The sequence below is a fragment of the Watersipora subatra genome, chromosome 9, assembly GCF_963576615.1.
Source record: "Watersipora subatra chromosome 9, tzWatSuba1.1, whole genome shotgun sequence".
Taxonomy (NCBI): Eukaryota; Metazoa; Bryozoa; class Gymnolaemata; order Cheilostomatida; family Watersiporidae; genus Watersipora; species Watersipora subatra.
The window spans coordinates 24,979,962-25,006,064 of record NC_088716.1 but is presented as its reverse complement, the minus strand read 5'-3'; positions in this window follow the sequence as shown (position 1 = coordinate 25,006,064).

Below are 26,103 nucleotides of genomic sequence, written 5' to 3'. Positions count from 1 at the left end.
GACTTTGCTCAATAAAAGCAGTAAATATACACAGGGTGTGGTCACAAGCATACAAATTAAAACTAAAGCTGAATCAGGCAGATAAGTTGGTTAGAGCTAAGTTACACTACTGTTCTTAAGCAGGTATTTGGAGTTACCAGAAACTATAGACCAGTTAACCAAAGTAAATTTTTGTTACTCTAAGTACCCAAACAAAGCGATCATCAACCTTCCATATTGAAAAACTTACCAGACAATATAAACCAACGATTAAACACACTTTCATCAAATGAACAACAACTTAACAGCACAGTGCAACCATACCAAAAAGCACTCCACAAGAGTGGATACAAGAGCAAACTACAATATGACACTAACATGAAAAAATCCAAAAAACGTAACAGACATAGAAAAATCGCATGGTAGAACCCCCCATTCAGCGCCAACGTTGCAAGCAATGTTGGACAAAAATTCTTCAGCATAGTTACGACACGCTTCCCAAAGAAACACCCACGCCACGTAATATTTAATAGACAAACCTTAAAACTGAGCTACTCAGTAAAGCCAAAAATGAAAACAATCATTGATGTGAGCAACAAAACCTTTACTAAAACCATTACACAGCAAAAAGAAGACAATGAAAAAAGTTGTAACCACAGACAAAAAACAATTGCCCTTTGGAAGAAAAATGCAGAGACAAAAATGTGATATACCAAACAACAGTAAACAACCATACAAACAACCACGTAGTGACCTACATAGGACTTTGCTCAACATAATTTAAAAGTAGATACAGCAATCATAAAGCCTCGTTTAACCACAAAAACAAACAACACCACACAGAGCTGAGCAAGCACATTTGGAGGTTGAAAGACAGCGACTCAACATACAACATAACATTGAAAATATTAGCCCAAGCACAACCATATACAAACAAAACCAAACGATGCAAGCTATGTTTACTAGAATAAGTACTTCATAATATGCAAACCACACTTAAGCACATTGAATAAAAGAAATGAATTGACTTCTAATTTCAGGCATGCTAGGAGTTATCTTCTCGGTTACACTTAATACTAAGTCACATGATTAATTCAGCGAGCCCATTTTTTAGCATTTTGGCACATTCAGTAAAGCTTTTCATGTTAGTACAATTGCGTCTGATGAGTGCTTCGCACGAAAAAAATTTGTACCGTAATGACTAAAAGTTTTCTTTCTTCTTAATATTTTTTCAAATATTTCATACTCCACTAATTATCTTTTAGGTTTTTAGTGTAGGGTTCTCTTTTTTATGCTTTTGCACTTGCTTTTAGTTACGATATATAAATATATATATATAAATATATATTGTGTTGGGCCGGTAAGGAGTTATTCGCTTTTACCGGCATCGAGTGATTATCGGTATCCAGAAAACCAATCATTTTTGGTGGCAGCTAGTTATGCGCGGCCGGTTTGATATGATCGGTAGTTATCCGTGAAAGCCTATCGGTAATTGGTTATCCGGAAAGATTTTTGTATTTGACAGGCTACAGAATTACCAGCGACGTGTTCTCGGGAGAATCTCCTGCACAATGAGCTGCTTATGAAAGAGCTCATTTGACGTCTTGCCCACGATCGCTATGTAACAGAATGAGAAAGAAATGAGAAAAATGAAATCGATTGACGTTATGGTTAATAGCACAAACACATCTTTGAGGAACACGCTAAACAAAAGGAGTCGCTCAGCGCCCATTGGCGATCACAACCATTTTTTTAGACATTCTGAAAACACAACACACACGAATTATATTATAACTCTTTCTTCAACGAACATTACCACACTTACCTATAGGTATCTAGTATTATATTACGTCTTACATTGATAAAATGTAAAACATAATATACGTTTTATATTTTACCAAATATAAAACGTATATTACGTTTTATATTTAATAAAACCCCGGTTTGATATTTGACACCCTTGATTTATTTATACGTTTTATATTTGATTTATCCCTCTACTTGCGTTATATGAAAATTGGCAGTAGGTAAGCTGAAGTTGAACACATACTGAAAACCATATACAGTCAAACATGGATAACTTGTCCACGGATAGCTCGAACACATGGTTAATTCGAACGGTTTCTTTGGTCCGTTCTCACGTAATGATAAATTGCTATAGATAACTCGAACTCAACACTGTTAACTCGAACTGTTTTTTTGCCCAACGGCTACCGAAACGGTTGTTGTCGCTTTAAAAAATCCCTTTATTCAAAGCCATAGAGGTAAACTTCATCTTTTCGTAATTCATAAGCATCATTATTACCACCATCGGCAAAATATTTTGTCAACGACTTTTCTAAAGGTTTGGTGAAATTTGATTTATACTGCTATACGATGAATAGCACGGGCTAGCCGGGTCACGGGCGCAAGGATTTTTGCCACGCACATACAAAACAAAAATCGCATGTTGCTTTTGTTTTGTATGTGCGTGGCGAAAATCCTTGAGTGCGTGACCCGGCTAGCTCGTGATGAATAGTTTTCCGACGTTGATTCCGTGTTGAATCAACGTCGGAATGTTGAATGTCTAAAACGTCTTAAAAATTGTTGTAATTAAACGTATACGTTTTTTTAGGTACAAAAACTATTCATCGTTTGACCTAAACACAGAATACGTGTGTACATTCAATAAGTATCTATTAAAAAAGTGTGAGTGATATAGAATGTACCGTAAAACCTCGTAAAACTTCTAATTGAACTGCCTCGGAGTGTTGCTCTTAACGAATCCCAGGTAAAGTAAGGTAATCTTTGCATAAACTTCAAGAAAAAACGGCAAAATTGATCGTGGGTAAAACCCCAAAAGAAAAAAATGTCTTTTCTTTTGAGCATTTCAACAACGATCAAGTTTTGCTAATGTCAATCTAAAAAACGTCCTGTCAATAACATCACCTCAAACAACAAACCAATCTCAAGTGATAAAAAAATCTCTATACTTTTTGATAAAAACGTTTTAAACTTTACATTAGAAGCATTTAATTTGAAACAAGCTGCTTGTGCTTTTGATTTATATTATAGTTTGTATATGTACATGTATCTACTAATAAATAAGTAAATATATAGACTTATGACAGTGCTCTGATAACTTGAACGCTCTGATAATTCGAACACTTTTGCTCGGTCCCGTGAAGTTCGAGTTATCCATGTTTGACTGTACTGAACTACAATACCTACAATACCAAACTTTCTTAGTTGGCAACGGATACCAAATATGGTACATACCGAGGATACCGACACCGGAAAAACTGATAAAAAAGTGCAAGGATATCCTATCCAGCAGAAATAATATACCGGCCCAATACTAATATATATACAAGGGTTTGGTTACGGTGGTTGAAGGATAATTTTTCGGGAATTGTGTGCGCATATGCATTTATCATAACGCTCCCAAACCATCGCTTCGCTCTTGTTTGGTCGTGGAATAATATAACAGAGTGAGGTACGTCCAAGCGATTATATTGTACAATATTGAGTGAGGAACATAGGCCCAAGCAAGTATAATGAACTATATGGAGTGAAGAACATAGGCCTTACTGATTAAATTTATAATATAATAGAGTGAATAACGTAAACCCTCATGATTATATTCATAATGTAATACTATGAGAAACATATTACATTTATAATATATGTAACTATATATAGCTAATAATATAACTAATTCACATAATAAAATATTTATGATATAACATTGTTATACTTATAATAAAGTAGAGTGAGGAACATAGGCCATCATGATTTTATTTATATTATAATAAAATGAAGAACATATTATACTTATAATATACGCAACTATATATAGCTAATAATATAAATAATTTAACTAATAAAATATTCCCACGACCAAACACGAGCGAAGCGAACGTTTGGGAGCTTTATGATAAATGCATACGTGCACACAACTCCCAAAGAATTATCCGTTAACAGCCGTTACCAAACCCTTGTACAATAATCCTATCAAAAAATTTAACTGATTTTGTGTAGAGTCGCTTAAGTATAATAATGATACAAAACACATATAATCATATTTAAGTATGTTACCAAGCCTTTGAAAAGTTTCCGCAATATCCTAAAACTAATCCATCTGATCGGACTATACGTAAATATATAGATTAATTTGTCCAAAACCCGCGATAAAAACTTGACAAGCTCTTTCTAATCAAAATTAAGACCGGCCAACGAAACGCCAATAAGGCTGTGCGACAAAGAGTAGAACTATTAAATCGTGCACATTTCACGTGAAAAATGTGAACATTTCACCAGTCTATGGCATTGTCTAATTGGCGAAGGTCTCTGTAATTAACGTAAAAGTACTGAAAAGTAATCGTTTCTTTTTTGCCAATTCTACGGGACTCTGAAATTTTGGACACTTATAACGAGTACTTTGGTATTACAACTGATGTCCAAAGGAGTGAAAGTAAAGGAAATGACGATGATATTTTTGTAACAATTTTTATAATTTTACCTATAAGATTATTACAATATTTAATTGTAAGGATAATTGTTCGATTTTATAAGATTTAGTTATAAGAATAATCATTCGAATTTACAGGATCGCAGTATATAGTGACCGATGGTGCGCGATATTTTACTTTTATTATTTTTGTTGATGGTACTACGGTTGTGCTCAATATTGCGGTACTGCCAAGCGGTTTTTAATATCTGCAAAATTAAGTCATAGGGCTACATTTTCTTATAGATATACATCTATGTCTATGACAACCAGCTAAAGTATGTTTAGATTTTTAAATTCAGCATGTATCTATAGATATAAAAACTGAAATCTAGATAGATATCACAACTTCTTGATTTTGGCTGCTACGACCAATGATATACATGCCCCAGCTATATATGCAGTATATATAATATATATTATATATATATTATATATATAATATATATTACATATATGTATATTACACAGCAGCTTGCTATTTCACTTCTAATATTGCATTTCTCCTATTGCAGGGAGAAATATAAACATATAATATTTTCCTTTCATTATTGCTGTTTGTTGTACATAATAACACCCAGTACATTACAGCTACCATTGCAGCTACTATTGCAGTTCTCCTATTGCACTGCAGTGCAATTTGACCGCTAATATTACATTTTTCAACCAGCAGTACGCTTTCTTTTTCCATTATTACTTTGGTCAGGGGCTGTATGACAGGGGAATTTCTAGTTATAATTTAACCTTGTTATATTTGTAATAAAGTAGAGTGAGGATCATGTGCTCTCATGGTTTTATTTTCATGCTAATAGACTGAGGAACATAAGTCATCATGATTATATTTATAATACAATGAGAAACATAGGTCCAAGCGATTATATTGAACAATATCGAGTGAGGAACATATAGGCTCTTTGAGTATGTTGCGATACCGAGTAAGAAACATAGGCCCAAGCGAGTATATTGAACAATATCGAGTGAGGAACATAGGTTCTTTGACTAAATTGCGCAGTATGAAGTGGGAATATAGGCCATCATGGTTATATTTATAAAATGATTGAGTGAGAAACATGGTCATCATGAGGATTTTTGTACTATTATTGTGTGAGAAACTTAGGCTTCAATGATTATATTTATATTATTATCGAGTGAGAAATATAGGTCCTCATGATTATATTTATAATATTATTAAGTGAGAAAAATACACCTTACTGAGTGCATTGCAAAATATTATGTGGTGAACATAAGCCCTTGCGAGTATACTGTGCAATATTGAGTGAGGAGCATAGGCCTTCATGATTTTATAGATGTTATTATTCAGTGAGGAAGATATGCTTTGATGATTTCATTAATAATCAGCGAATAATATACACTTTTTGATTATATTTACAAAATCTAATCTTCAGAAAACCAGGCTTTAGTTTTTTATAACCATAATACAAACGCTTGGACAACTTACATGCATTCCTAGATAAACTTGTTTATTATATCCTTGCGGGAGAAACATCGGCAGAGCTAATGTGCTATGACGAATCATCAGTCACTTTTACGTACGCAACGTCTAGACAGCAATAAATTTACTGATTGAGCCATAGCGATTTGCGGAACATAGGGCTTTGCGGAACATTGGATCTGCGGAACATAGGGCTGTCCCCTTTTTAACACGGCAGCAACTTTGCTGTTTAAATCGGAACTGTGCCGTTGGGCACTGTAAATAAGCGCACTAATTACGTCATTACGTCATTTTTGTGTGAAAATGATGAATAGGTTATGTATAGAGGTGCACTAACCGGAGATTCCTGTTAATGCGCCCTAGCGGTCAAAGAAAAAAGACCACAGAATAGCCGCATCCTTATATAAGCTGCATGGCTAACAAACCATCAGAAAAAAGTAGCGGCTAATATTCCGAATAGTACGGTACTCTATAAGGCGGACACACACATACACAGACAACGATTGCCGTTTATATAGTAGATACTCAATGTTACATTTTTGTTAATATGTCATTTACATACATTTACAGACGACCATCAGAAATACATATATGAGGGGCTGAGAGACGTGACCATAACAGTCTCCATCTTAAAGAACGATATACTTGATGACATCAGTTCTGACTCATTGTGTGGAAAGTGTCAGGTTGTTCTGCATCAATTTTTTACAACTGTTACTCGCCAACAGCCAATGAAAGCTCAATTTTTTTAACTTCAAAGGAGCGGGCTTGCTATTTTACACATTTATGAGTTTGAAGTACATGGCTTCAAAAACTAGCAACTTTAATCTAGCTTGCCTGAGTAAAATAGATGAAAACTAAAAGAAATTTGCAAAGACTTGTTGATTGATCTTCCAGCAAGTTATGCTGACTAGTGTGACTAGTTTGCTTTTTTGGGTCTGTGACTAAAGTTTCTTATTTATACAAATTATTGAAGTTTGACATAAATTTGCCTTCTGTATTTTACCTTTCCTATAAACTAATTTGTACATATGTCACCTGTCTAACACACTCAACCTTTTGTGTTTCTGGCTACCAGATATCTTGACTTCACTTTATGTTATATTCATCCAATTTTATTCATCAGCCGAATTAACTTTGCAATTTTTTACTATCTCTAAATTGTTTTTTGTTCATCTGCAGTTCCTTTTCTGTTTATTAGCTTTTTTGTTGATATGTCATCAATTAATCTGTTATAGTAAGTATCTGAACATTATTGCATCATCTTGGAGGCAAAAAATATTGCAGACATTAGTAAGCAGAATATCTTGAGTTTTTGTCTGTCAGGATGCTAACCTTGCCAGCTGTGGCCTCTTGCCAACTTCCAACCATGGCTTTGAACAGAAGAATAGTCGAAGCACTTACATGTATACTAGTAAAACTAGTACCCTGGCAGCCCAGCACACTGTGAATCATTTTCAGATATGCAAATAAATCAAACAGAACATATCTGCATAGTTATTCCTAAAAATTGTTAAATAGTCAATTTAGGCAGTTTTGGTTTATTGGCGCAAGGGTCAGTGTAACAGAGAAAGTCAAAAGTTTGAACCGTGTTTAATGCAATACTTTTGCTCTAATCTCTAATAGTGGCTTTTGACAGATGGTTGGAAATTGCTCTTATCCCCACTAATACTCCCGTTGTTTTGCTATTCAAATATTCAAAAAGGAAGTAAAGATTCGTCCGACTAAATATAAAAGTAGCAAGTTTCATGTTTGCCTAAAGACCACACAAAAATTGTGTATAAGATCTTTCTATTGTAGTTACACTTTAAATTTGGAAACAGTCTACCTAAGAATTTTTGTCAGCTTTTAGGCTAGACTGTTATTGGGTACTATATTTGCTGCACATCTCCTGGCGAATTCAGACTCTTCTTAAAAAAATGACAGCAATTACCATCTGTCAACAGGGCTGTATGACATAAAATGTAAAGATCAATTTGGTACATTTAAACAGACGGTTCAATAAGGCCATCAGCACTGTAGCATAAGCATTTCAGCCAAGTTGTTAACTATGAGATGTATCGTCTTGTGTCATTCTCTTCTGATGACTATTTTAGAAATGTCGGTTTAAACCATTTGCTACCGATGGCATAAATGCCAAAATTGCACAGCATACAGAGCCAATTAATAGAGCTATTAAAACCTTGGCCATAAATTCAACAAGTCGCTATACTTTAATTTTAATTTGTCATAAATATTTAAACAAATATGCATTTGAAAGCTTTAAAATATTTCTACAAATAGGTAATTATTGCTTGAAATTAACCTATTAAATTTTTATAATCTATGCTGCAGTTTATTAAATCTAAGAGTTGCTTTCCTTGCTCTAAATTTGATTTAGTCATGCCCTGCCTGGTTCATAAATACAAGAGAACATATCTCTTCATCAGCTTATAAACGCTGTGAACCTTGATATATATATATATATATATATATATTTATAAATATACATATTTACATATATATATTTATATATATAAGTTAGTAGAGGATTAGATAGTGTACTTGTTGTTTGTTAGCTGCTGTCGATTTCTTGCTTGCACAGTCATCAGGCTGTAAATCTCCACTGAAACAATATAGTTACTTCAAATATCCCCGCCACATGTAGGTCTCAGAAGTGTTGTTGTCCAGTCTTGTCACTTGTGATTTGTAAACTACACTCTTCTGAAGGCAGTTCTGGTTTAGTTGACAATCTGATTTCATTCAGCAGTTACATTTTTTAATGTCAGCTGTTGGTGGCTCTGAAAACAGCCTTTTGTTGTGGCACTCTTTTTTTTAATTTTAGGCATGGTGAGTTAGCATTATTTTAGGGTTTTTTGGATAAATAATTTTTGTAGGGGTTTTTTCCTTTGAAACAATTTGTTGACCAAAATCGGAAATTTTATTTCTATATTAGTTTTTACATTTGAATTAAATAGTAAACTATACCATGTTGTGGTTTGTTGTCTAGTTTATCTTTTGCTTCTGTTAGTTGGAGTTGCATTTTCCAAAATAAAAATATGGTTATATCTACTGTTGGTCAGTGTGTTCGGTATGGTTGTTTTGTCACGCGAAAAATCTGTTTACGAGAAAAAAGTCTGTTCAGTCTTTTATTTATATTAGGTGGTAGGTTTTTAGTTATGCAAGGGGGGTGGTTGCTCAATCTATGTACATATAAGTTGGTGTTATTAGGTTTGGCGTATGGGCTGTATGAGCCTTTGACGAAATCAAGAGTCAAATCTCAAAAGTTGACTAAGATAAACCACCTCTTCTACATGGATGAAATCAAGCTGTACGCTAACAAAGAGAGGGACATTGATTCGCAAATACACCTCACTCAGGTATACAGCAAAGACATTGGAATGATCTTTGGTATTGAGAAATGTGGAAGGCTGATTCTTAAGAAAGACCATTCTATGCTCACCGATGACTTAAAAATGCCAAATGGTACCATCAAAGATATAGAAGAAGGGTACAAGTACTTGGGGATTATGCAAAGCATCATCAACCACGAAGCCGAGGTACCTTACAAAATCATTACCAATTACAGGAAACGCCTTCGGCAAGTCCTACGGAGCCACCTCAATGCCAGGAATCAAAGCATGGCAATAAATACTTACGCACTGCCAGTAATAAGATATTCAGCAGGCATAATAAAGTGGACTGAGGAAGCCATCAAGGAAACAGATATATCAACTGGTGAACTGCTGACCATGCATGGAGCACGCCACTCAAAATTTGATACTACTATATTTTATCTCGATAGAAAAGATGGCGGTAGGGGACTGAACAGTGTACAGCAGACAGTGAAAGAAGAAGAACAAAGCATCAAAGCCTATGCAGCTTTCATGGCCACTTCAGATAAGTTGCTAGCTGATTTTCAATCGGCTGCTCTGACAATGGATCTTGGCCCTGATGATGAGGAAATTGACTGGCACATGAAGCATCTTCATAGTGCTTACCAACGACAAATATCTAAGGTTGGTGATTTTCACCAGACATATATGTGGCTGAACAAAGGAACCCTAATGGCCAATACAGAGTCGCTAATCATGGCAGCCCAGGAGCAAGTGCTCCCAACAAGGCAACTCCAAACAAAAATCTATCACACTAGAGATGATCCTAGATGCAGACTGTGCAAAGATGCACCTGAGACCATCCAACACATCATCAGTAGATGCAAGCAGCTAGCAGGAAACGCATGCACTGAGCGACATAATCATGTCGCAAGTGTGGTGTATAGAAGTCTATGTGACGAGTGTGGCCTTAATAAACCACAACACTGGTGGGAAACTCCTGGTAAGGTCAATGAAAATGATCGCGCTAAAATCCTCTGGGACTTCTACATCCAAACTGACAAGCATGCCCTAGCAAACCAACCAGATATAGTGGTGGTGGACAAGGAGAACAAGAGGGCTACTATAATAGATATAGCAGTACCCAATGATTACAATATAGACAGCAAAGAAAAAGAAAAAGTAGAGAAATATCTCCCTCTTAGAGAAGAGATTGAAAAATTCTGGGTTGTAAGAACAACTGTAATCCCAGTAGTCATTGGGGCACTGGGCGCAATAACACCGGCGCGTAAAATGTGGCCTTCCCAAATACCACCAGGAATCAACTCAGGTGAGTTGCAAAAAAGTGCGCTACTGGGAACAGCTAAGATCTTGAGGCGAGTGCTCAAACTCCCAGGTCTCTGGTAGGAGACCCGAGTTAGAGCAGAAACTACCACCCATACGGGTTAAGCAGGGTGAGGAATCAATTTTATATATATATATATGTTTGTATGTATGTATATATATATATATATATATATATATATATATATATATATATATATATATATATATATATATATGTTTGTATGTATGTATATATATATATATCTATATAAATTTTCTGTGTTATATATATGTATAATACAGAAAAATTGCAAAATTAACTAATGAACGCCATAGCAGAAATATTTTTCACGCGGACATACTTGACGCGCACTATGTGACATGGCAGGATGCGATATACCAAAAGAAAATACTTAAACTTTGCAATATAAAAATGAAGCGTGTCATTTCTTTGCAAGCAAATTTGTGCGATGCCAGTATTTGCTATTGGCGTACCAAAGTAACAAAACGGTAAACCGGCTTATTCATAAGATAATAGAACATTAGCTTACTTTACTTCAAGCATGCAATGACACTAAATACTCTGTCTTTTTTGTTTTGGTTTAAACATGATGGCCAGAAACAGACATGAAGCTCAGATGATTAATACATGTCATGGTATGACTATTTTGATAAGGTTAGATTAGTTATGACTGTCACGGTCTATGTTATAGTTAGTTATCTGAAAATGAGTAAAAAATTAGGCCGAAAAAACATCGTCATACATGTATGTGTGTAACTGAAAACTGGAATACTTGCGGAGGTTTGTCTCTTTTGAAAAAATACAAGATGTGTTGTGTACAAGATGTTGGTTTGTGTTCCAGTAAGTACCACGTTATGTATAAAACTAGTAAAATGGCAGTCGCAATTTGAACAGTTAAGTTTCAACAAAATTTATCTACGTGTATGTCCCCAATTAGAGAATTATGTGTTTTGAATAGAATAACAGAAGAACATTTATTTGCACAAATTGATCTGCTTTGCCTGCCTTACACTAAAAAACAATCAGCATTGTCTTAAAAATAGTCCATTCTTGTTTAACTATTGTTGTCGATAACATGAACAAAATAACATTACACAGCATTATAAATTTGTAGGTTATTGCCTCTGTAGCAAGTATTCTGCCAGTGATTAATATTTGATTTAAAGTTATTTGGAAGATACCTGACATAATGCTTCAAACAGTTCATCCTCTTAGTCTGATAATATTGGAGACACTCTATTTTTTATAAAACGTCTGGCTAGAAATTTTTCAAATGAATTTTAGTTTTAATTATGATAACTCATTTTCACAAAGTAATTAGGTATGCAGTTGGTTGAAGTAGAAAATAGATTAAAGATTAGAAGTCTCACTTTTAAATGCATTTATAAAAAATGAAAAGGTTTGGAGTTGTGTTATAGCATGAAAGACAACTCTCAATGAACCTATTGATTTACGTGAATCAGTTCCCGAACACGGATAATATAACTAGTTTATTATAAAAACCCATCATCCAATCATTTACTAACTTGATTAAGAATTAATATGTAATACAAACCCTTTTTTTAACAGAGCAATAAGTATACTGGTTGATGTGTAAAGAGACCAGATGTGTTTGCACCATGGAAGGAAAAACAAAACTGCTACTAGGTAAGTACACGATTAGGTACATGAGTCTAACTGAATGTATTTTGTATATAGGTGTGCAAGAAGAACATTTGATGCTAAACTTATCTTCAATTTTGAAGCAATGTTGCTTTACTGTAAATTTTAGGTATATCCTTATGGCTCCTGCTCGCTAGAAGTAAGGGCAATGAAAGGTTATTCATCAAGTTCAGTTTACCGAAGGACAACCTACCAAATATTTCCAACATTAGCATAGCTACAATAGAAATCAGATGCGCTGAAAAATGCATTGCACAAGATGAATGCTATGGTTTCATCTATGAAAGCTCCAACAAGTCATGTAGTTTGTTTGGCTGTTTCAACCGTGAAGAAGAAAAATATCTTGTTGAAGAAAATGGCATAAATATCCATGTAACACCAATTGATCACCATCTTGCTAGAAGTAAAATTTAGTTTTAAAAAAAGTGGAGATGTTTGATGAGACATGATTAGCTTGATGCAAAATTACATCAGGCTAATCATGAGGTTTGATAACAGCTTAAGCATTACAAATGGCACCAAAATATTATTCACCACTAAATGAAAATGTTTGAATAAAGAAAAAATAATAAAAATAAATCATTTCAAGATCTGGTGTCATTTTTCGTTGGAGAAATTTTTGAAGCGAATGGAACTACCAATGTTTATTGCCAAGCCAATTTGTTCATTGTTTACCATCATGATAACTAACATGTATTTAGTAAACAATTATACTGCTTTGTATTTTCATTTTCTATTCCCTAACTTCATTGTTGACAAATAATTTTAAACAAAAAACACAGCCCAAATATTTATTGAATAAGCCACTTGTAAAAATAAAAATAGTGCATAAGCCAATAAATTGAAGGCCATATTGAGAAATATGTAGTTGTCAGACAGTAACGGTAAAAACAAATACTAGCTAGGCTAAACCAATAGTATGCTAGGTAAAAAGGTTTATATTCCGCGATTTCAAAGCAAAGCAAGCCGTAACTAACAGCTAGAAATAATTCAATAGTCTAACATTCACACAAATTATACATAATGATCGTTGATGTGATAGCTCCACCTCATTTTAAACATTATTATTTATAAATTATTGTTCATAACTATGATTATTTGTTTCTAATGGTTGAAAATCTAATTTTAGGAAAGCCAGTGACCATGTCATCAGTTTTCAAGTCTGATAGCAAGCAAACCCCTTTCTATGGATCATTTGCTGTTGATGGGATATATTTGCCACCTGTGTATAATGAAAGATTCTCACTTGCCCATACCTCCTACGAAATGAACCCATGGTTAAGAGCTGATATAGAGACAATCTACTGCATCTGGGCAGTGAGAATCCTAAACCGTGGAGGTAACTGTCAAAGATAATAGAATAGTCTATCTAGAACTTGGTATGTTAGGTAGTTTAGCTTGTTATAATCAGTAGTCAGAAGTTTGAAGACAAAGTCATTCCAACCAAAAAATTAATGTTACATTTTTTGTTAGTACGTGTATTGCGTACATTTATAGACAGTGATGAGAAGTCCTGGTATGAGAGACTGAGTGATGTGACTATAACTGCCTCTATCTTTGAAGATGATGTATTTGATGACATCATTTCTAACTCACTCTGCAGCCAGTTTCTCGGTATACTGCATCAATTTTTTACCACCATCACTTGCCAACAGCCAATGAAAGCTCAACTTGTTCAACTTCAAATTAAGGGTCATGTGATTCTAAACATTTATGAGTTTGAAGTACATGACTTCAAAAACTAGCAACTTTAATCTTACTTGTTTGATTAAAATAGATGAAAACTAAAAAACTTTTCGCAGAAACTTGTTGATTGATCTTAAAGCAAGTTATACCGACTAGTGTGACTATTTCGCTTTTTGTGTCTGCGACTAAAGTTTCTTATTTATACAAATTAATGAGCGGTGCACTATTTGTGTTAGCATGAATTCACCTTTTGTAGTTTAACTTGCCTATTAATTAATTGAATCATATCTTACTAGTATAACATGCTCTCTCCTTTTTGTTTCTGGCTTCCAGATCCATTGGCTTTAACTTATTTAACATTCATCTAATTTTATTCATGAGTTGATTTATCTTTGCTATTTCTTTACAATCCCTACATTGTTTTTTGTTCATCTGTAGTTCCATGTCTGTTCATTGTTTCTTTTTGTTGATATGTAATCAATTTAATCTGTAAATATATCAAACTTTTTGCATCACCTTGAAGGCATACAATTAGCACAGGCTGTGTTAAGGAGCTCAGCGGAATATCGTGAGTTTGTATCTGTCATGATGCCAATCTTGCCAACTGTGGCCTCTTACCAACTTATAACTTTGGCTTTGAACAGATGGATGGTCGAAGACTTATCATAGTAACAACTAGTACTCTGGCAGACCATCATGTTGTGAATAATTTTCAGCTATGCAAATAAATAAACAAAACAAGTATTGGCATATTTATTCTCAAAAATGGCCAGATAGTCATATTCGACATTTTTTGTTTATTGGCACAGGTGCCAGTCTATCATCGAAAGTCAAAAAGTTTAATGCAATACTTTTGCCCCAACCTATAATGGTGATTTTTTACAGAAGAATGAAAAAGGCTCTTACCATAGTATAAGATCTTTCTATCCCAGTTATGCTTTAAATTTGGAAACAGTTCAGCTTTAGAAATTTTTTCAGTCCTCAAGCTAGACTACTAGGTACTATATTTGCTGATACAGTAGGTTCCTGGCAAATTTAGTCTTTTCATAAAAAGTGACAGTCGTTTCCATCTGTCAACAGAGCTATGTGATACAAAGAGTAACGACCAGCCTGGTACATTTAAACAGGCAGTTCAATAAGGCCATCATCACTGTAGCAAAAGACTTTGAGCCAAGTTGTCAGTTGAGATATGTCTCGTGTCAATCTGTTTTTGTAACTATTTTTAAAATGTCAGGTTTAAACCGTTTGTCACCGATGATATACAGCTTGGCTTTGCACAGAATATGGAGCCAATCGGTAGCCCTATTAAAACTTTCGGCGTAGCTTCAAAAACTTTAAAAGTTTAAACTTAAACTGCATGGTCAGCAGTTTACGAGTTGCTATATCTGTTTCATTAATGGCTTCCTCAGTCCACTTTATTATGCCTGCTGGATATTTTATTACTGGCAGTGCGTAGGTATTTATTGCCATGACTTGGTTTTTAGCATTGAGCTGGCTCCGTAGGACCTGCCGAAGGCGCTTCTTGTATATACAATGTATATATATATATATATATATATATATATATATATATATATATATATATATATATATATATATATATATATATATATATATATAGCAGTACCCAATGACTACAATATAGCCAGCAAAGAAAAATAAAAGGTAGAGAAATATCTCCCTCTTGGAGAAGAAATTGAAAAATGCTGGAATGTAAGAACAACTGTAATCCCAGTAGTCATTGGGGCACTGGGCGCAATAACACCGGTGCATAAAATGTGGCTTGCCCAAATACCAACAACAATCAACTCAGGTGAGTTGCAGAAAAGTGCGCTATTGGGAACAGCTAAGATCTTGAGGCGAGTGCTCAAACTCCCAGGTCTCTGGTAGGAGACCCGAGTTAGAGCAGAATTTACCACCCATACGGGGTATCCGGGGTGAGGAAACAATTTCTATATATATATATATATATATACATGTGTATAAGTGCATGTACATATACATGCATAATTACATATGCAGTCATGCTTCAGTCGTGCTGAAAGCGCTACTAGCTGCTGTTTGGCAGATTCTAGAGCTTTTATTGTGGTTTCCCTTTTTGGGCACTCCAAACTGTGGTTATGTCTCTTGCTGAGCCTACCAACATTTTTGCGCAAGTCCTTGATCTCATTTTGCACGTTCATCTGCCAAAATGGAATAGCTTGAAGTCTTTTTGACATTGTCTCAATACCCAATACTCTAAACTGACGGTTGACGTACTGTAGATTCAGGCATTAGTCTCACTGATCGATACCGTTGAGATCAGCTTCAGGGCCAAGTTAATGTCTTCTATCAGCTTCTTAGTTATGGTATAGTAACTTTCCATAGTGGTACCGTGCTTTCATAATCATTAGCAGCTGGCATTTTGTTGATGATATTGTCTGCTAGCTATTTCACCCTTGCACCCTTATTCTACATTTTTGATAGTCGCAATTGGCATTTCTAGGACATCTGTGTGCACAGAATGGTCTTTCTTGGAATTTACCCTTCCACAATTCTCAATACTGAAGGACATTCCGATCTCCTTGTTGTATACCTGAGTAAGAGATATTAGCGAATTTCCCTTCTCTTCTTAGGGTACAGTTTGATGTCATTCATTTAGAAGAGTTGGTTAATCTTGGTGCTACTTTTAAACTGGTAGGCATATTGAGTCTTCTCTAGCATAATGCTTAAATTGTTCAGGCATATAAAAAAGAACAACATTGATAAAGAGTCACATTGATAGATGCATCTAGTTCCATCTTTCATTTGGTTACTGACATCTTGATGAACGTCATAAGGGCAGGGTGAACATTGTACAATCTTAGGCACTCAAGTATTCAACTATGGAGAATTGAGTCATAGGTCAGTACCAAATACAGGAAGCTCGTTTGGCAGGTCCTGCGAAGCCAGTTCAATTCCAAGAATCAAGCCATGGCAATAAATACCTATGCACTGCCAGTGATAAAATATCCAGCAGGTATAATAAAGTGGACTGAGGTAGCCATCAAAGAAACAAATATAGCAACTCGCAAACTGCTTACAATGCATGGAGCACTTCACCCAAAATCTTATACTACTAGATTGTATCCTGATAGGGAATACGATGGTAAGGGAATCAGAAGTGTGCAGTAGACAGTGAAAAAAAGAAGAAAAAAGCATTACAGCTTATGCAGCCTTTATGGCCATAACAGATGAGGTGCTAGCTAAATCTCCATCGGCTGCTCTGACAATGGAACTTCGTATTGTTGATGAGGAATTTGACTGGCACACGAAACCTCTTAATGGTGCTTAACACCAACAGATATCTAAGGTTGGCAATCTCCAGCAGACATATATGTGGTTGAACAAAATGAACCTAATGGCCAAAACAGAATCGCTACTCGTGGCAGCCCAGAAGCAAGTGCTCCTAACAAGGCAACTCAAAACAAAAGTCTATCACACTATCCAAAGAAGCACCTAAAACCATCCAACACATCATCTGCGAATGCAAGCGGCTAGCGTGAAAGGCATACACTGAGCAGCATAATCATCTTGCAGGTGTTGTGTACAGAAGTCTATGCGATGAGTATGGCCTTAATAAACCACAACAATGGTAGGAAGGTCCTGGTAAGGTCAATGAAAATGACCGCGCTAAGGTTCTCTGGAACTTGGCAGGTTTTGGTATCAGCCTGCTAAACTAACAAAACAGTAAATAAGCTTATTCATAGAGTAATAGAACATTAGCTTACATTACTTGAAATATGCAATGGCACTATATACTTTGTTTTTCTTTGTTTTGGTTAGAACATGATGGCTTGAGACAGACATGTAGCTCAGATGATTAATGCATGTCATGCTATGACTAGTGTTTTTAAAGTTAGGCTGAATATTATTTTTATGCCTAATGTTATAGTGATTTGAGAACGCTTAAAAGTTAGGCCAAAATAACATTGCCATAAGCATATAATGAAAAACAGGAATATCTGCGGAAGTTTATCTGTTTTGAAAACATACAAGATGTGTTGTTTAAAAAGATGTTGGTTTTTGTTCCAGTAAATACCATGTTATGTCTTAAACTAGTAAGCTGGCATTTACCAATTGATTTGCTATGTTTCAATACAATTTATTTATGTCTCCAGTTAGAGAATTATGTATTTTGAACAAAGAAACAGAAGAACATGTATCGGCAAAAAATTGCTCTGGTTCACCTGCCTTACACTAAAAAACGATAACATGAAACAGTTTTCTTGAAAATTTTTCATTTTTGTCTAACTATTGCTGTCGGTAGAACAAACAGGACAACACTAGAGAGCATCATAAAATTATAGGTTACGGCCTCTCTAAAAATATTATGCCAGTGATTGAATTTTGATTTAAAGCTACTTAAAAGATACCTGACACTGCACTTCAAACACTTTATCCTTCTAGTCTGATAGTATTGAAAAATCTTTATAGAATTTACAAAATTAGTTTTAGTTTCAAGTATGATAACTCATTTCTACAAAAATGTAATTAGATATGGAGAGATTGATATAGAAACTAGATTACAGTTTAGAAGTCTCACTTCGGCATATGTTTTTAGAAGATGAAAAGGTTTATTTGTTGCTATGCCTGCTTCAGTTGTGAATAGGTTTCTTTTTATTATTTATAAAACTCATCATCCAATCAATTACTAACTTGCTTAGGAATCAATACTTAATACAGACTCTTTTGTTAACAGAGCAATAAATATGCTAGTTGATGTGTATAAAAACCAGATGTGTTTGCACCATGGAAGGGAAAACAAAACTCCTACTAGGTAAGTACAGGATTAGGTACATTAGTGTAACTAAATGTATTTTGTATGTAGGTTTGCAAAAACACTTGGAGCTAAATGTATCCTAAATTTTGAAGCTACAAATGTACCTTACTTTCCTGGAAATTTTAGGTATATCCTTAAGGCTCATGCTCGCTCGAGGTAATGACAATGAAAAGTTGTTCAACAAGTTTAGTGTACCGGAGGACAACCTACCAAATATTTTCCACACCAGCATAGCTACAAAGGAAATCAGATGCGCTGAAAAATGCATTGCACAAGAGATATGCTATGGCTTCATCTATGAAAATTCTAACAAGTCATGTGGTTTGTTCGGCTGTTTCAACCTTGAAGAAGAAAAATATCTCGTTGGAGAAAATGACATCAAGATCTATGTAATGGCAATTGATCACCATCTTGCTCGAGGTAAAAGTTAGTTTAAAAATTTGAGATATTTAGACGTGCTTGACGCAATAATACTTCAGGCTACTCATAAGGTTTAACAAAGGTTTAAGCACTACAAATGGCAACAAAATGCTAGTCACTAATAAATGAATAGTTTTGAATAAAGACAAAAGCTATTGAAAATACAATATTTCAAGATCTAGTGTCAGTTTTCTTTGGAGTAATTTAGAGTGGCTCTGAAATACAAATGTCTATTGCCAAGCTACTTTGATCAATGGTAACCATATTGATAAATAACGTGTTTTTAGTCAAAATTTATGTTTCCTTAGTTTTTTTAATATATATTTCTTAACTACAGTGCTAATAAAAAGTTTAAACAAAAATAACAGCCAAAATAATTATTGAAAAAGTTAATTGTAAATCTAAGAATAAGGCATAAGCCAATAAAAAGTAAATCATATTGAAAATATATAGTTTTTGAAAAATAAGAGTTAAAATATATACTCTCTAAAGCAAAACTAATAGTATGCTAAATAAAAAGGTTTATATCACATGATTTCACAAAAAAACAAACTGTACCTGACAGCTAGAAGTAATTTCACAGTCTAACATTTATACAAGTGAAACATAATGGTTGTTGATATGATAACTCTACCTCATTTTAAGCATAATTGGAACCCAAGGATTATTCAAAACAAATGTTTATTTGTTTCAAACGATTGGGAACCTAATTTTAGGAAAGCCAGTAGCCATGTCATCAGTTTACCAATCTGATAGTAAACCAATACCATTCTATGGGTCATTTGCTGTTGATGGGATATACCGGCCACCTGAGTATGATGAAAAATTATCACTTGCCCGAACCTTGGAAGAAATGAACCCATGGTTGAGAGTTGATCTGCAGACAATCTACTGCATCTGGGCAGTGAGAATTCTCAACCGTGGAGGTAACTAACAAAGATAACAAAATAGTTTATTTAAATCTTGGTATGTTAGCTAATTTACCTTGTTATACTCAGTAAACAGATGTTTAAAGAGGAACAAATTCCAACAAAAAGCTCAATGTTGCATTTTTTGTTTATATGTTTATTACGTACATTTGCAGACAAAGATAAGAACTCCATATATGAGAAACTTAGAGATGTGACTGTAACTGTCTCTATCTTTGAAGACGATATATTTGATGACATCAGTTCTCACTCACTCTGCGGCCAGTTTCCGGGTATTCTGCATCGATTTTTTACAACCATCATTTGCCAACAGCCAATGAAAGCTCAATTTGTTCAACTTCAAATTAAGGGGCATACATCTTTAGGCATTTATGAGTTTGAAGTACATGGCTTCAAAAACTAGCACCTTTAAACTGGCTTGCCTGATTAAAATAGATAAAAACTAAAGAATTTTTTGCAAAAACTTGTTGATTGATCTTAAAGAAAGTTTTGCTGACTAGTACGCTTTTTTGTGTCTGTGACTAAAGTTTCTTATTTATACAAATAATAAGCGATGCAATGTTTGTGTTAACATGAATTTACAATTTTTAGCTTAACTTGCCTATTGATTAATTGGTTCATATACCACTAGTATAACATACTCGATACTTTTAGTTGTTGGCTACCAGATCTATTGTCTTAACTTTACTTTACTTTCATCCAATTCTATTTATCAACTGATTCAACTTTGTCATTTCTTTACAATCTCTATACTGTTTTTGTTTATCTTTAGTTTTATGACTGTTTACTGTCTCTTTTTGTGGATATGTCATAAATTAAATCTGTTATAGTAATTATATGAACATTATTGCATTATCTTAGAGGTAAACAACTAGCGCAGGCAATAGTGTTTTAAGGGGCTCAGCAGAATATTGTGAGTTTGTATCTGTCATGGTGCTAAACTTGCTAACTGTGACCCCTTGCCAACTTCTTAACATGATGCGAACCTTACCAAATGTGGCCTCTTACCAATTTTCAACCATTGCTTTAGACAGATGGATGGTCGAAGCATTTATCAGAGTAAAAACTAGTACCGACAGTAACACTAGTACACTGGCAGACCATCATGTTGTGAATTACTTTCAGAATGCAAATAAATACAACAGAAGTTCTTAAAAATGGCAAATCTTTAAAATTGCAGATAGTCCGTTTAGGCAAATTTTTGTCTATTGACACAAATGCCAATCTATCAGAAAAAGTCAAAATTCTACCTTGTTTCATGCAATATTTTTGGGCCAACATCTAATGGTGGCTTTTGACAAATGGATATAAATGGCTCTTATCGTCATAAAACCGCTTGTTGTTTCGCTATTCAAGGCTTTAAAAAAGAAACCAAGAATCGTCAAACAAAATATAAAAGTAGTTGATTTTATGTTTGCCTAAAACCATACAAGCAGTTTATATATGATCATTCTACCGGTAGTTACACTTTAAATTTGGAAACAATCCAACCTTACAATTTTTGTCAGTCTTTAGGCTAGACTATTGGGCACTGTATTTGCTGATAGGTACCTGGCAAATTTATTCTCTTCATGAGAAAGTGACGGTCATCTCCATCTGTCAACCGGCTGTGGGATACCAATAGTAACGACCAGCCCATTACATTTAAACAGGCAGTTCATTAAGACAATCAGCGCTGTAACAAAAGCATTTCAGCCAAGTTGTTAGTTAACAGATATCTCTTCTTGTGTCAATCTCATTTGGTGCCTATTTTAGAGATGTCAGGTTTAAACCTCTTTCTACCAATGGCGTATAGCTCCGCATTGCACACCATCCAGAGCCAATTAGTAGTGCTATCAAAACCTTGGTCATGGCTTCAAAAGTTTCTATACTTTGTCTTTTTAATTTTTAATGTATTTTTAAATGAAGAAGCATTTGAAAGCTATAAAATCTTATAAAAAGCTGTAAAGAACTTGTAAAGCTGTAAAAAAAACACTGCTGGTCTGTTGGTTCGGCTTGCTTGGCCATTGGTTTTCTCATTCTGCTCAGCTAAAACATCAGTATGCTGGTTTGACTGATCTAAGTAGCTAGCAGGCTGGTGTGGAATGCTGAGTTGGGATGAAAAATAGCTGAGGCTGAGTTGCAAACTGAAACTCTTCTGAACAGGGGCTAACAAAGGCCTGACTGGCGGGTGCCACATATCCTTCACTCATAAATTTATGGATGTATACACAGATTGAGTTAAAAGTTTTGTTTGAGACACAACTTACCTGATAGTTACACCCTTCATAGCACTTCATAAGAAATCAATTTTAGATTCTCCAGAGACTTAAATAATTAAATTTGGTTGAATAATTCAGTATGCAGCACGTGAAGCCCAAATTCGTTAATCAGGTTTGGCCTTGCTGTATACAATTTGATATTAATAACAACCAAGAGCCCAAAACTTCTATCTCTTTATGTTTTAGTCCTATTTTATTTCCGACAGCAGATATTCCGATCGACTTTGTATAGTCTTTGAACGGAGGTCATTGCAAACTCATTCTTTGGAAGCTATCATTTTTCATGATCACACAAATGCTTTCACCTTCTCCGAAAGTTCTCCGTGCAAAATGACGTTAATATTTATTTATTAATGCTCCCCAAGTTCCCACAGGTGTGTTTGTGTTCAGTTGTTTTGTTTCAAAAGGCTAGTTGTCTAGCAACTAAATGTTCGATAAAAAGCTATGTTACTTTCTATTGACAAAATTCATGCAACTGCACTAGCATGGTCATAACAATGTTGACACGGTTGACACGGTGTTATGGTGGGTGTGCCAGTTAAAACAGCGAAATAAAAATCTATGCATATTAGCCTTCTGTATAGAAATAGCCATAGTTGAAGTTCAAGTGTATAAGTTTGTTTTAATCAAATCCTTTTGCAGAAAAGTTTTGATACATAGCAAAATTCCCATATCCTAAGGATTGACAACTCTGAAAATGCTTAGAGTTTTTAAAAAGTAATTTTCTTGTTTATTATAAAAGGGTTTCAAAATATTTTTTTACAAGGCGTTTTTTTAAGTAACAAGTTTGCTTTGACTTTTACCACAGCTAGTTTGTGTTGACTAGTTAGTTACCTAGTACTTTCAGCTCATGACAACTGAATTTACTTTATGCCAAGTTTAGTGTAGTGTTTAGTTTCTGTAGTTAACATCATTAATAAATGTTGATTAATAGTTTTTTGTTTTAATAGACTAGTTGCTTGGCGACAGACTGCTTGACCGGAAATTATGTCTCTTTTACTCAATATAAACTTCAGTTGATAGCGCTAGCTTAGCGATGATGGAGTCACAAGACCTTTAATTACGCTGGGCATTTTTGTAGCAAAAAAAATCAGACGGGTTGAGTATATACAAATATACAAATACATGCAAACTCTACTAAACTTCTTCAATGTATTTCTGTTCATAAGTGCTCAACAATATTTCTATCTGTAGCAAATGTAAATTTTATAAACTACTCAAAAACAAAAACATATTCTTCCTAAATACATCTTTCTCACTCAGGCTTAAAAGTAGCCTTTGAGCCTACTTTTAACAGATTTACCTCACACTGTTCTTGTTTTAATGCATCAAGAATGCTCAACTTACTGAAGTCAGTGGATTTTTCTGAAGTAAACTAACGCTTTAGCAGAGTAAGTCGGGCAGTGTTATAAGGACATAGACAAAGCTATGCATCAATATTTCATAAACAGATGTCAAAAATTTAAGCGACAGTTTATAATCAATTTGTATTTAACTAATCACTCAGTAGAATTATTCTTGATAAGCTAGGAGTAAGTCGAAATCATAGGAAGTAGTTATCTTTAGTGATATCTACCTACTAGAAAATTCCCTGTCATACAGCCCACGACTAAAGTGATAAAGGAAAAAAGAAAGGGTATTGCCGGTTGTTGAAAAAGTAGTTCTCAGCGAGAATTGACAGAGTATAGTGTAAATGAGAGTTGTTCGAGATGATATAAAATAACATTGAGAGAGCACAATTCCAAAAAGGTGAAACAAACAATTTATTTTGGAGGTAAAGTTGGGTTGAAACCAGGTGTATGAGTAATTGGTTAATTGTTGATATTACAGTTGTATTTGGTAGTGTAATATAAATAGATGTACATGTATAAAGATGAAAATGTTCAATTTTAGAAGTGTAAGTATAGAAATATGTTAGGAATGTTGTGAATGGAAAGTATATGGGGAATGTGAAGTTGTATATAAAGTAATAGAAATGGAATAATGGTATATGATCTAGATTAATGTTGTAAATAGATTTATAAGTAGGCCTTACATAAGCATTTGTAAAGTATTTTTTATACGAACTAATAATAAATCGAAAAACATTATAATAGAAATATAGAAAAAGAGACATATAAAGCGTTTCGAAAAAGTTCATAAAGAAAATAAAAGGAATAGTTTGTTAGATAAGTTCAGTGTTCTGTTAAAGGTTGCGCAGTCTAGTCTCCTCTCTTTTACATCGCAGGATTTGGTTATTGATAGCTATTTGAGTGATGCGCTTCCTAGCGAAGTTGTTAACAAGTAAGTCATTAATGTTTCAAACTCGAGAGAGGGAAAAGTATAGCTCATATAGGAAAAAGTTTGTTTCCTGTTACAACAGTAAAATATTGAGAGTCGGTTGGTGTGAGCCAATGAATAGTAACTTTAAGATCTTGAAATTGGATTTTACTGAAAGTACAAAAATTTTTCAGTTTCCCTAATGATAGGGAAAAGTATAGTTCAGTAAAATCTAATCTCAAGATCCTGAAAATATTATTCTCAATATTTTACAGTTGTAAGAGAAAACGAACTTTTTTCAATATGAACTATGCTATACTCTTCTGAGAGAGAGCAACCAACGGTATTCCAGCGGTAATTTTGGCCAAAGACTGGTGAAATGTGCACGTTTTTTTCGTGAAATGCGCATGGCTTAATGGTACTACTATCTGTCACACAGCTTTATGGGCGTTTTGTTGGCCAGTCCTAATTTTGATTAAAAAGGCTTGTCAGGTTTTAATGGCAATTTTAGGCTAAATTAATCTTTTTAGTTATGTATTATCTGATCAGATGGTTAATTTTTAGGATATTGTCTACACTTTTCAAAGACTTGGTAACATATTTAAATAGATTCAGATGTGTTTGTATCATTATTATACTTAAACGACTCCACACAAAAGTCGTTAATTTTTTTGATTGGCTTTCAGAACACGGGTTTGGGGTATGGCAGTCGATGAATAATTTTCGGGAGATGTGTGCACACATGCATTTATCATAAAGCTCCCAAACAATCGCTTTGCTCGTGTTTGGTTCTGGGACTAGAAGAGACAAACCATTTATTTGATGTGAAAAAAACGTAAATGAGTTGTCAGTAATCAGTTTTCGTATAGCAAGCATTTTCAGTTTTACAACCACAAGTTTACAGTTACCTATTAGACCAATAGCACTTTCAACTCATGGCAGCTGCAAATGCGTAATTTTCAGGTTACCGCTTATCTATAGTTTTAACAAAATGAATGCAGTAAGCAATTGATGAGTCAAGTTGAACCTATAGATCATGTCCCTCCAGAGATAAAACATGGTTCGACTTTTTGTTCTTTGCCTATTACTTTAACAGTCCAAGGCTGTGGCCTGTTTTTTACCAAACTGGTATGAGGTCATTGCATAAGATTACTAGTTTTCAAGGACATTAATTGCTAAAAACTGCAGGAACACGTACACAATTTAACACAAACATATAAAAACATATCAGATCATTAAAAGCCATACATTTATTTTCACTTTAGTGTAGAAACTTCTAAACTTGATTCATGGTGGTATATGGATGACTCTTTGCTGCCTCTAATTAGACTTTTGCGCTATAAAATCAACAAACTCCAAACTCCCCTTTAACTCTACAAGATTTAAAGAAAACTGAATGCATAACCAAACCTTGTATTATATATTTCATATTTATACGAACCCCAAAAAGGATGGCTTGCTAATATGCAGTCATTGTACTAGGTAGTTGATGACCTTGTACC